The following is a 10,409-nucleotide window of genomic DNA, read 5'->3' as shown; positions in this document are numbered from 1 at the left end:
TTTCTAAAGTCTCTTTTATTTTGTAACTCTTTCTCCATTTTTCTCTCTTTTCTTTCTTTTATTTTTTCCCACTTTTTGGTAAAAACTGTCATTTAACTTGCAGAATGTCCAACTGTTTCTTTGTGACAAAATTTAACATGTTTTTATTGTTAATATTTGAATAGTAGATTAACTTTCCATTGTCTGGAGAAGAATGATTCACAGGTTGTGAATGTCCTTCCTATTACATTTATCATGAGGCACATCGTTTATCTCATTTGTGTCAGTGAGTTATTAATACAGGAATGTTACAAAACAAAAGAAAGCCACAACATCTCAGTGGTATATAAAAATGAGCATTTATTCTCATGGATCTGTGTGTCAGCTGTGTTTCAGCAAATCTATACATTAGGAAGGTGGTTAGATATAGGCACTGATGGCTGGGGGAGCTCTACTTGAAACTTCTCTCATCCACCTTAGAGTATCAGGTTTGTTCTCCACAGAATGGAAAAGGCACAGGAAAATAAGTGGAAACCCATAAAGCTTCCTAAAGCCCAGCTTTGAAATGGGCATAGTAGTTCCACAAATATACCTCAGCCAAAGCAAATCGCATGTCCAGACCAAGTGAAACCTGGCATTAAAAGAGGGTTACAGAATTGAGATCATCATCAACAGACAAATGGATAAAGAAAGCATAATAAAGATACCCCATGGAATACTATTTAGCCATAAAAAGAATAAAATCATGTCATTTACAGTAATGTGCACTGAACTGGTGGTCACTATGGTAAGTGAAATAAGCCAGGCACAGAAAGACAAAGATTGCATTTTCTCATTTGCATGTTGGAGCTAAAAAACTTGATCTCATTGACAGGGAATACAACCATAGATATCAGAAATGGATAAGAGTAGGTGGGGAGAGGGGAGGATGAAGAGAAGTTGGCTATGGGAACAAGCATATAGTGGGCTTTTTATAAAAAGTTATCATGTTTGAGAGCAGACCAGGCTGACAATACATAGCAACAATATTTGGTAGATTTCGAAGTAGCTAGAAGAGAGGCTCTGAAATGATACCAACACATAAAAATGATAAACACTAGGGATGATGGATACCCCAGTTACCCTGACTTGATCATTATATGTTCTCTGGATGTAAGGAAGACTCACATGCCCCCAATAAGTATATAAATTATTATATATTAATAAAAGAGAATTAATGAATAAAAGAAAAAAAGGCATTGGGGCCAATCATTGAATCCACCACACACTTTCAGTGATGCTCAAATGGATTGTTGGGTTCATGTGGTGTTAGCATGATTCTTCTAGTAAAAATATGCCCATAAGCCTTTTATCTCAAGGTTTTAATATCCATGGGTGATTATAATCTAGGTGCATATTTTTATTTTTAATTTTTAAAAGCATGCAAAATGCTTAATTTTTATTTTACTCTTTCTTCTGCTTTTAACAACCAGTATTCTTTTTTAAAGACTTTCCCCTTATTGTTATAGACTGAATACTTTTATGCCCCCTCTCCAAATTCATATGGTGAAGCCCTAACCCCCAATGTGATATTTGGAGCTGGGAGTCTTAGGGAGATATTAGACTTATTGAAGTTCGTGAAGGTGGGGCCCTCAAGATGGGATTAGTGCCCTTGTAAGGACAGAACCATGTTCTCTCTCCAATAACACTCACTTAGGAAAGGCTATATGAGACTACATGCAGAGGGTGGCACCAGGAAGTGAGGAGGAGAGCTCTCACCAGACACTGAATCAGTTGGCACCCTAATCTTGAATTTTCCAGCCCCTAGAACTGTGAAAAATACATTTCTGTTGCTTAAGCTGCACAGTCAATGATATTTGGTCATGGCGTCCAAGCAGACTAAAACACTTACCCACTATTTTGTTAACCTAAAATACATTTTATGCAGGAAGAGCAAACTAAATGCTTGTTAGTATTTTCTTTTTTTTTTTTTTTTTTTTGTTTTGTTTTTTGAGAGGGAGTCTCGCTCTGTCGCCCAGGCTGGAGTGCAGTGGCGCGATCTCGGCTCACTGCAAGCTCCGCCTCCTGGGTTTACGCCATTCTCCTGCCTCAGCCTCCCGAGTAGCTGGGACTACAGGCGCCCGCCACCGCGCCCGGCTAATTTTTTGTATTTTTAGTAGAGACGGGGTTTCACCGTGGTCTCGATCTCCTGACCTTGTGATCCGCCCGCCTCGGCCTCCCAAAGTGCTGGGATTACAGGCGTGAGCCACCGCGCCCGGCCGCTTGTTAGTATTTTCAATTTTCAAAATAATTATCTGGTATTCTAGTAACATCCAACAGGAAGCAATGAGATTTTTTAAAACCTAATATTAACTTTTCAAAGTTCTTTGCCCTTTTAAAAGTGTATTTGATATATTTTAATACATTGCATTTGTTATTTAAATAAAAAACAAACTTCAAGTTGTCACTCGTTAGGCCATAGAAATCTTTTGGACTACCTAGTTCATTTTATATGAATTCATCAGTATTGGGTAACTTTTTTCTTTTTTGGCAAAAAAAAAAAAAAAAAAAAAAAAAGAAGATAGCTTATCTTCTATACTTTCTGCTCTAGATCTGGAATTAGCCACTTGTTAATAACCTCTTTTTTTGTTTGTTTGTTTTGTTTTGTTTTTTGTTTTTTTTTTTTTTTTTTCTATTTTTTTTTCCCATGGGAAGTAACATTTAGAGACCACATTTTGAGTATTAGCACTAGTAAATACCTTTTTCATGGGAAAAAGCTATTATTAATTCACATTTAAGTTTAGATTTTGTTGATTTTATTTTGTTGATTTGTAAGAAAGTAACTATTTAACCTACTTTAAAAGATAATGCTACTGATATCATTAATATGACATAAAGTCATGTTTAATTTTTCAGTGATTTATCTAGACTTTCTTGCTCTTTCTTTTGTGATTAACTATGTGCCTTATCAAGTTAACTCATCTTGATTACCAGTAAGGTCTATGGCCATGCAGGAGGAAGAAAATGGTGGCCAACACAGTGATCAAATTTATCACATAAACTTCATTAAATCATAGCACTTTTCAGTGGTAGTCACCTGAGAGTTACCGTTCTCAAATTCAGACATTCAGGGAAAGAGATTAAGGGATATGTAGGGAGCATAAACAGAGAACACAATTAATCAAAACTTGAGACTGGGGTGGAGGAAGTATTGACTGCAAGGAATAAGGAGGAGAGTTTTGGATGTGATCAAGTATTCCACATGCTTGTTCTCCTGGTGGTTACATGGGTGTAGGCTTTTATGAACTCCTCAAGTACATTTTAAATAGGTTAATACCATTATATGAAAATTAAACTTCAATAAAGTTGAGTTTTTTTGAATCCTATAAAAATCTCAGTCAAAATTTCTATGCCAGCCATTTCCTTCTCAGATAGAGTAGGTCTTGTTTATGGCTCCCTAAGTGATTCTGCTGAGAACAAGTTACCTCGTTTTACAGATGAAATAAGTGGTAAAAAGAAAAATTGGGTGACCATAGCCATAAAGTCAGAAGCTAACCAAGACTAGGATGAGTCGCCTTACTCCAGGTCACTGGCTTTTTCTTTTTTCTTTTTGACAGAGTCTTGCTGTGTTGCCCAGGCTGGAGTGCAGTGGTGTGATCTCAGCTTACCACAACCTCCGCCTCCCTAGTTCAAGTAATTTTCTGCCTCACTCCCCCGAGTAGATGCTATTCTGCTCGCCACGATGCCCAGTTAATTTTTGTATTTTTAGTAGAGATGGGATTTCAAACATCTTGGCCAGGTTGGTCTTGAACTCCTGACCTCGTGATCCACCCACCTTGGCCTCCCAAAGTGCTGGGACCACAGGGGTGAACCACCATGCCCAGCCTCACTTTTCTACAATAACAACAAATGGAACTTACTGGCCTCTTAGCCTATGGTAGTCATTTGTTAGACCTATGATAAGATTGTTCAAAAACTATTGTGAAGAATAAGAGGTCAATATGGAAATGTCAAAACTAACAACTGTAATCTATTTTATGGGAATTCACTGTTAATACATTTTAAAAAGAAGTCATCATATCTATGTAGAAAGCTCCAAATATCAAATGGTTTTCATACATTTAGGAATAGTATGCTAGTATTTTGGGGAGAGGAAATACTTCTGTAGGCTATTTGTTACAATGTTTTACCTAAAGTGGATGGATTTAAAGGAGACTATTAAATTGAGAGATCAGATGATTTATATAATGCTTATATAATTATTGTAAATCAGTTTGAGAGAAACAAAAAATAGGAAATATATAAACCGAGTGTTATTATATTTGACATTTGTGCCACAATAATTGTCAAATCATGTCAAATTTATGTCAAATCAACATTGTAATTTAAAAATAAGGATATTGAGGAGTCCAAGAAAATCCATTCCATGATGATGGAATCAGTCATGTAATAAAATATGTTATATTCATTTAACTTTTATTCATATTTAACATTACTGTTGTTTGGATGTGAATTCTGTCAACAGTAAAAGACAAAGACGTTCAAATGTTGGTTCCTGTTGTTAAGTTCTTTACATCATGGGGGCCAGGTACCTTCAGTTCACGATGACTGCCACTAGATGGCACTGATGGCACTCTGGCACCCTTGGGACATAAACTAGCCACCTGTTTTTCCTGATTTGGAGACCTCAGAAATGGCAAATGCCACCCTAAACAAATTACGGTCTTTTATGGCAAAACATGTCCATGAAAATAGTTAACTACTTTCTCATCATGGAACCCAGCTTTAATTGAGAGTAAATTCTTGCTACATTCTTTAATATTAAGTAGTTCTCACTCTATTAATTGTCTCAAACAGACCAGGGCTTCTACCAAACTTATTCCACAATAGTTAGTTCTTATTAAGTATAGTAACGAAAGTATTATCTATGGTAAATTTCTGGGAACAATCAGAAGTATATGCATGTCCAAATCGAAGAGAAACAGTTATTTTTTAGCTTTTTCCCTACAATACTTTGCAAAATTCTCACCGTGAAATATTTTTGAATGTAAATAACCTATTTTTTATTTATTTGATTTCTGTATCATTCTATCTTCGATCTTCATGATTCTTGACTCTGTAGAAAAAAACAAAATCTTGTCTTCAAGATAACTGTATTTTTACTTAATCCAAACAATAGCGATTTATAATTTATAAGGTTTAGTATAGTGTTAAAAGAATTTTGTCTCCTTGGCTCTTCTTAAAAATCTTTTACAAATTCAAACATGCAAGTCCAAATATGGCCATTTATGTTGCCTCCCAAAACCCATGACCTCTCTTCCACTCTCAGGGTTAATGGGACAAAGATCATTCTGATGTGAATACATTGTGCTTTGTATAGTCTTTGATATTATACTTGTGACTCAGCTTTTAAATATGAAAAGAATAATTTAAGGCAATATGTTCAGAGCAAACAGGAAATCTACTAAAGCTGAGATACAGTGTTTTGTGTTGTTTGAAACACAGTCTACTGAGTAATAAGAACATATACCCTATTACTCAAAACCAAAACATAGGCAATAACACTTAACTGGCATAGCCAATGACACAAAATTCTATTTGCTACATAGTGTCTCTCAGCAGTGGGCTAGCAGTGGGCTATCATTTTCACCAGAAAGCTGTTTAGACAGCTTTCAGATACTAAAGAGAACTAAATATGACTCAAAATAATACTTTTAGCGACCAAAAAAATATTCCAAGTAAATATTTCAATTAGAAAAAAATAGATTGACAAGTTGGTAACTTAGCATATTATTTAAGTAAAATTTCTGCTTTAGTGAGTAGAATTTACCTCAACAATATTTTATATAAGGTTATGATTGCCTTATAATTGAAAAGAAATGAGAAATTTAGCTTTGTTCTTGATTCCCGGGATGGTAGGTAAGGATTTTTCTTTGCAATTAGGACAGTTGTATCTCTATACATTGTAAATTTATTGCATCAAAAAAAAAAAACTGTCTACCCCTAAAGTTGTGATTTTAAATGTGCCTTTCTTTCCACCTTACTTCAGCCATAATCATTTCTTGAATTTTCATCCAAGTGAAGTATCTAATTGAATTAATTATTATTTTTTTTTTACTTTTTACTAAAGAAGTTCCTGGAAGGAACTCACTGTAGTACTACATAGCTAAAGCACATCTTAACTAAAGGATGGAAAAAGAATCAGTAAGACTTTCCTGGGAAATTTTATAAGAATGACAGACATGAAAGAGCTAAAGGTAACAGATGTTTTAACCAAGGTAATATAAAGCCCAGATGTTTGGCACATTCACATAGTATTAACTGAGTAAGTAAGAGTCATACTTTCCTTTTTTGAATAATCATTATGCTTCCCCTATTTAAAAATTCTTTTAAAATAAGGAGTGTTGGTAAAAGTAAGGCAGAAATGGAGAGAAAAAACAATCAACAACATAACAACGAACCGATTCATTCTCTCTCATGATTTCCTACAACTGTGGGGTGAATTCGAGAGAGCAAATAGATGTTTATATTTAAGTAATAAGTATTTTTAAAAACATCACTGTAAACGATATATCATGAATGGAAATTAATAGTTTACTTGTTTGGTAGTTATTTTAGACATATGTTGGGACAAGGCTAGCTCAGTTAATTGTCCTGTGGAATTTATTCATTTCTATGTTCCTAGACAGAAGAAAACTAGTTTTGGAATAATTTAAAAATATTTCATGTTTCCCAGTAATGGAACAACAAAAGCCATACTTTCATGACAGAATATATGAATGTGCATAAATAAGTAATTCTATAAGGCAAAAGCTCTCTCTGTCTTACAACATGTTCAACTGATGAAAAAGAAATTGGATTTTATTAAGAACTTTAAAATATTTAAAACATCTCCCCTTTAATTCTCTAGGAAATTTGTACTTACGTGATTTTCACAATATCCATTGTAGAATAAGAGAAAGTACAACAGCCTTTTAGATTTTTCAACCTATTCTTTGTCCAGAAAGTCATTTTTTAACAAAATAATTTTCAGAAATTTGTTGAATATATGATCCTGATTTTTAACTAAATACACTTCCTGCTTTGAAATAAAACAAAAAGAGAAAGGAAGAAATTACCATAAACTATGCAATAAAAATATGCACTAAAAATACACTTATTTAAATAGACTCAATATAAGGTTCTGAAATACAATTATATTTTCTTTATGGAAAGAAAATGAAGTTTTTCCTTTAATAGACTATATGTCCCAAGATGATTTTAAAGTATTTTCACTTAGAAATGCTAGCTGCTATTACATATGAATTTTCAAAGCTTGCCAAAGCTTTGGAAGGAATGATGAAAATTACTATTGCACGACCTTCAGGTTTTCTTTGTTTCATAAAGGGCTAAGATAGCATTTTTGTCATTTTTCTTTCAGCTCTGGTCTTTCATCATAAATATCAAAGCATGCAATTATACCTTCTCAGATCCTACCACATTCTGACTGTTTTTCTATCCATGGTGATGATGTTTTCTCTCTTTTTCACACGACTTTTTGTTTATTGACACTCTGAAAAGAATTTCATAATTCATTGAATAAAATAAATAGAATGAATATAAACAAATACAATGACGATTAGACTGATAAAATAGTATTAAAACAATAACAACACTTTTATCAAAGGCAGCATCGGACACTGAGAGATGTTTCTCTAGTAGGCTGACTGTCACATAGACTGTATTCATATGAAAATTACTTGACCTACAGGTGGGGTGTTATTATTAATGTTTATGATGAGAAGTCTCCTCGTCTTGACCTCGTGCTATCTTTAATTTTCCTACTTTAGCTTTACTTCCCATGCTAAATCTGACTTCTGAATGGATCTTATTATTCTATCTCAATATATGTCCCAAGTATTTTACCCTAGATCTATGGCTCTTGAATATTTATTGTATTTATCTTAAATAAGAAATATCCGAAATAAGTCAGTATGATATATTAGCAATAGTTTTCTATTGAAGCCTAGAAACTACATATTACCATAGCATACAAAATAAATTAACACAACAGACACAATCATAGTTTTATACATAATATCTCCTTTCCCTAAGCCTTGGATAAAATCCTGAAAAGTTATAAGTCAAATGAATATGTATATTAAAGTCTATTTCAACATTTACTCTCATTATAATTTCAGAGATTACATGTGTAGAAAGATAATTTGTCCCTCAATGTAATAGGAATCATACTTACACATCTGATTATTCACCTGAAGAAGAAAACACAGTGTAAGGCTCTGAAACCAGGCACATCTGATTGAAATCCTTATTTCTTCTCTAATAAATGAATTATTTTTGTCAAGTTATCTAACTTTTCTAAGAATCAATTTCTTACCTATAAAACGAGCACACTAATACTAAAAACCTCAGAGATAAATTGGAAATATTAAATGAACAAATACATGTGAAGAATTTGGCCCACTATCAGGCAAGTGAGTTAGACTCATTATTTTTTATTAGCTATTATTATTTTGTTGTTTTTGTCAGTTTTTGTTTGTTTGTTTGTTTTTAATGGATCTTTGCTCTTTGCTGCCCAGGCCGGAGTGCAGTGGTGTGATCTCAGCTGACTGCAACCTCTGCCTCTCGGGTTCAAGCCATTCTCCTGCCTTATTCTCCCAAGTAGCTGGGATTATAGGCATGCACCACCATGCCTGGCTAATTTTTGTATGTTTAGTGGAGATGGGGTTTCACCCTGTTGGCCAGGCTGGTCTTGAACTCCTTATCTCAGGTGATCCGCCTGCCTGGGCCTCCCAAAGTGCTGGGATTATGAGCATGAGCCACCACGCCAGGTCGTCTGTTTCTTATATTCAGTTTATACAAGTGAGAAAATTTTAACATATAATTATGCAAAATGGCTTCATTTTATAAAGAAGTATGATCCTCCTTTCTTACCTCTGTATGAAAAGCTGGCTTTAGAAAGCTAAACTAACACCAGAATGAAATCTCTGGCTTTGATCTATGGTAGGGAGATTCTGCAAACAAGGATGAGGGAGAACAAAGTGCAGAGAGATAAAGCAAGACATACCACGGAAATGGCATAGCTAAGGATCGAGCAAAAAATGAGAATGCGTGCTGAGTTTGGTAAAAACTGGACAACATTCAAACACGTAAAGCAAGGGAAGCATCACATGTTGGAGTTGGAGAATAGCTAGGAGAAAAATGTTAGCGTGTTTAGCGTGTGATTTTCCTACATTGGTTACCAACAATCTGTTATTGCTGAGTTAGAGCACTTAAAAATGATACTACATATTGCATATGGTGGCCAGAGACCTACTTTGTGTAAGAAGAACACTAGTTTTGGGATCTGGGCCTGCATTCAAGTGCATCCTCCCCTTTACCACCAGGGTCTGGTTCAACAAGGTAATAACCTCTCTGATCTTATTTCTGATATCTTGGGTTGTGGTGAGGAAAGAGTGAGCCATTGCCAAGAAAAGGCACTATAAGCACGATAGGTACAGAAATGCTCATCACAGCCCTTTGTAAGAGTGAATAACTTGAAAGGCAAACAGGTACACCATCAGGGGAATATTAAAATAGACAGTCCAACAACCTCACTATTAAATATGTTAGAGCCATCTAAAGCAGCTAGTTATATCTACACTTCTCAAAAACAAATGTTTATGTTGGAAAAAAACCCCCAAACACCAAGATGTATGTGAGTGTCTATACAAATCAGGATCCTTGGAGGACTATAGTTCGAGTGAGCTAGAAAAAAATAAAATGTATCTGCTGGCCAAGGAAGAAAGTAGGAAAACACAGCTCTCAGCCTGATCACTGATAAGGGGAAAAAAGAAAACAGAACAACAACAACAACAAAAAAACCTTGTTTCCTTGTTTTTCTCTGCCTCCAACCCTTCCCACAATCCTTTCTGAGCATTTCATTTTTATTTCTTAAAATAAAAGCTTTCTTAGGACACATAGCAAAATAGTAATAATATTTAAGCCTGAGGATTAAAAAAGGGATAAAAGGTGGAAGTCAAAAGAAAAAATTCACCATTTTTCCTAAATACACCTGTAAATTGTTTTAGCAAAGAATAAAGCACTGTATTACTGTTAGTAAGTCATTTACATGTAAATTGACATTATCTGTATCTATCTTTATCCATATTTCAAGCTTTGAAAAAGCTGACATTTCATTTAAATATCAGATTTTAAAAGCTGTTAAATATTTCTAACTAAATCAAATACAATTAAATATCATAAATTACCAATTATATAGACGAAGATTAATAGGATTCGTAATGCTCAGTGCTGAGAAGTATAAACCTATTTAGAGGTCAACCTGCCAATATGTATCAAATTTTAAAAAGGGCATATCATTTTATTCAGCAATTTCACTTATAGAACTTTATACCATAGAAATAAATCATACAGTGCACTGTACATATGATAATTTACTGCAGCATTTT

General features: G+C 34.2%; 1 long non-coding RNA gene across 2 annotated transcripts; it reads right to left on the bottom strand.

Annotated features, from left to right (window-relative positions):
• Window positions 1-332: 332 nt before the first annotated feature.
• On the bottom strand, window positions 333-9,804 carry LOC139355669 (uncharacterized). 2 transcript variants are annotated; one of them, XR_011606502.1, is made up of 4 exons: window positions 7,420-9,804; window positions 6,884-7,039; window positions 4,988-5,074; window positions 333-610 (listed from the first exon to the last, which is right to left on the bottom strand). It is a non-coding gene; the product is annotated as an uncharacterized lncRNA (long non-coding RNA). The 2 variants fall into 2 exon arrangements; XR_011606503.1 differs by having other exon boundaries at window positions 6,884-7,036.
• Window positions 9,805-10,409: the final 605 nt, after the last annotated feature.

The sequence above is a fragment of the Macaca nemestrina genome, chromosome 8 (assembly GCF_043159975.1).
Source record: "Macaca nemestrina isolate mMacNem1 chromosome 8, mMacNem.hap1, whole genome shotgun sequence".
In the NCBI taxonomy this organism is placed as follows: Eukaryota; Metazoa; Chordata; class Mammalia; order Primates; family Cercopithecidae; genus Macaca; species Macaca nemestrina.
This window is presented reverse-complemented; position numbering and strand designations above follow the sequence as displayed.